General features: G+C 46.0%; 1 protein-coding gene across 1 annotated transcript in view; it reads right to left on the minus strand.

The window, feature by feature from the left end:
* Window positions 1-3,560, minus strand: part of LOC117177173 (protein SMG8) — a 15,776-nt gene that overhangs the window by 5,734 nt on the left and 6,482 nt on the right. The window lies entirely within an intron of this gene.

Genomic DNA, 3,560 nt, shown 5'->3' on the forward strand with positions numbered 1-3,560 from the left:
GGGTCCCTGTACCAAGGGTTTCTGCTGAATATGGTTACAAAAATGAATAGGCAGTCGCGGACAATTGTCCAGGGGTGGTCCCGAAGGAATTAACCCCCAAGTGGAGGTGTGAAAACCGTGCCGAAAGCTGAATGGAACCTGGGTGAGGTATCTAGAACGGTAACTCTGGGATACCGGGCGACCTCTCAAAGTACGCAGCCTTATCCTTGCATGCGGGGCTCTACAAGGATGGACGAACCCCTCCCAGCAATGGGTCGGCCAACAATGCCGACCAATCTAGAGCTGGGGGAGCCAATGAAAATGGATTCAATGCGATGGATCGGCGGGATCTCGTGACATTTGGGTGGACGGAGCGACTGAATCACGACTTGCTAGACTGCTACGATGCGAGTGTGGCCCGTGAACGGGCTTACATGGCACGGCTGCATGCTCTGTGGTGCGAGAAACACCCGGAGCTATCGCACTTTTTGCAGCGACGTCTGCGAAACCATGCTGAACTACTCCGAAAACGGGGCTATATAAACGGAACGCCTATTCTACCACAGCTAGAACAAGCCGGCAACAGAGAAAGAGAGGCGACACTAAGACCAACCGCAGGCAGGCATCCAATAGAGGAAGAGCGATGCTTTATAACCCGGAGACACATCAACACCAAGGTTTATCTCAAGCCTAAAGATCTGGCTGAAATAAATGACGAGCTTCGTGGACATTTTTCCGGAGAATCCGACCTCTGGGCTATCAATTATTGTGTGTATAATGCAGCGAGAGCTTTGGCCGATGTGAACCGTAAAACAAAACCAACGGTTGATCATAAGACCAAAAGCAGTCAAAGCTGCTGACCATTAGGCAGCATATTGTTGAGAGAATACGGATACTATCTGACGTTAAGAGAAGTCTAGAGCGGAGGGAGAGGTGGGTCAGAGAAAATCAACAGTTTCTCTCTGACCCATCTCAAATCTTCCAAGACCCTCCAGTTACTGTCGAACACCCGCTCAAACCAGAGGAGGTCGAAGTATTTTGGAGAGAAGTCTACGAAGTGCAGCATAGAGTGGACGAAAATTCTGAAAATATAAATAGATTCAAGGAGCTATGTGATGCCCTCATAACACCTGATAAAGAATGCCCATCCATCACTACCGAGGAGGTGAAAAAAGTATTAAGAGGGATGAAGAACTATTCCGCACCGGGACCAGATTGTATCAAAACCTTCTGGTGGAAGAATTTTTCTTCAAACCATCAGCATTTTGCCCGTATTTTCATCTCATATTTAAAGTCGGAAGAGCCGATTCCGGAGTGGTTGGTAAAGAGCGCGCAATACTCCTGCCGAAAATAGGCAACTTAGCTGACCCGAAGAATTACAGGCCAATCACTTGTCTGAACACACTGTATAAGATATTCACAGCTATCCTAAATGATAGGACTGTTCGGGCAATTGAAACTATGTGGCAAGAAATGTATGAACAACGAGGCTCAAAGAAAGGCGTAGCCGGATGTCGGGAGAACCTGCTCATCGATAGATGTGTCTGCAAAGATGCAGCATTCTACCAGCGTGAACTATCGATGGCCTGGATTGATTATCGGAAAGCTTTCGATTCTACATCCCATAGACTTATCATCTGTCTTTTGGAAATTTTAAAGGTTCATCCGCAAATAGTTGGGTGCATAGAGAGATTGATGCCGCTTTGGAAAACCAGATTTACTATCTCATCTGGAAAAAATCGTGTGACAACTAACAACGTCACCTTTCAGAGAGGTGTCTTTCAGGGCGACACAATGAGCCCATTCCTCTTTTGCCTAACATTATTGTCACTATCTCTAGCACTTCACCATTCCGACGGGTACTTGTGCGGCAAACCTGCAGATCGAAAGTACAAGGTCACTCATGTATTTTACATGGACGATCTTAAGATCTATGCTAAAAACAAAGAGCGTCTACATCTAGCTCTAGGGATTGTCGAACGATATACTAAGGAAATTGGAATGGAATTTGGGTTAGAAAAATGAGCCAAGGTTTATTTAAAGCGAGGAAAACTTAATGGCATCCCTGAAGATCCTAAGCTCGTTGATAGAAGCGCTATACGACACCTTTGCGCTGGAGAGACTTATCCATATCTGTACGTGCCACAGAGCCGCATTCAGGATGTGCCATCTATAAAGGATACTCTCCGAAGCAGATATAAACGTCTCATCCGGCAGATTTGGTCTTCCGAACGTCCATGGACTAAGAACGAGCTCAGATCCCTTGATATCGGGACAAGAAAGCGTATGAACATGAACAAAAGCATGCATCTTAATTCTTCCGTTCAAGAGACTGTACATCTCACGCCGTCAAGGTGGTCGCAGAATATTGAGTCTTGAATGTCTTCACAACAGGATTATTCTGGGTACAGCACATAGAGTTGCAAATGGAAGAGACCCTCTTATTAAAATGGTCAGGAATCACGAAGAAGTGGCCAAAAGAGCGTTTCTGTAAAAAGCAGCGGAGGAGGCTGCTGAAACACTCGGACTTAACTTCAGTTTTAGGGATGAGCAAAATGCATAAAATCTTATCTATCTCGAGTACTCACTCCTGAAAGCCCGGATTAAGTAAGCACAAGAGAAAAACTTTCGCGAACAGCTCCTCGATAAGAGGATGCACGGTATCTTCGACAGAAATGTGAAGGATCAGTCAATGTCTTGTGAACTAACGTTTGCTTTCCTGAAATCGCCCGGATTGAAGTCGGGTACGGAGTATTTCATTTTGGCATGCCAAGACAGTGTCATTTCCACCTTAACATACTGTCGCCACATTTTGGGCCAAGACATTCCCGATGATAGCTGCAGGGCGTGCCATGCACACCCCGAGCATTTATCTCACATACTATCTAGTTGTCCAACTCACGCGGGAACGACCTGCATTCAAAGGCACAATGCGACACTAAGAGTGCTTTATTACCATCTCTGTCACTCTTACGGCATTAACCTTAATATCGCACCTCTGAATGATCCTAGGGAAATCGAGTCGATTGTTGAAAATGGGAAGTGCCGCATATACTGGAACTTTATATTTTCGACAATTGTTTCTGTTGCTCACTCGAGGCCTGACATGGTTCTTCTTGACTTCGAGAAGCGAACCATGTTCGTTATCGAATTTTCGGCACCAGCTGACAAAAACTTCATAGCCAAAGAGAATGAAAAAAAAGGGAAGTATCGAGACCTTATAAGGGAGTTGCAACGATTGTACCCGGAATATTCTGTTAAACTACTCGTCCTTGTCATCGCCGCTCTTGGAGGTGCCAAGCTTTCACTCGCTAGTGGCCTGAAAAGCATCCCTGCGTGTCAACAATATGCTAAAACACTTGCGGGAAAATGCAGAAGGCGGTAGCCATTCGGTCGCTCCGTGTTCTTAGGGTGCACGAAGCTTTTGCTGGATCGTCGTATTGATTCCGTTATAGACTGTAACCACCTATCTCACGGTCGTGAGACTTGGTTGTGGCTGAAATTTTACGGCGATTTCGCTGGGCGCGGGTGCAATTTTTCACACCCGCTCCCAGCAAAATCCTGCGGTTGTCCTTATGACA

Source organism: Belonocnema kinseyi, chromosome 7 (genome assembly GCF_010883055.1).
Source record: "Belonocnema kinseyi isolate 2016_QV_RU_SX_M_011 chromosome 7, B_treatae_v1, whole genome shotgun sequence".
Lineage (NCBI taxonomy): Eukaryota > Metazoa > Arthropoda > Insecta > Hymenoptera > Cynipidae > Belonocnema > Belonocnema kinseyi.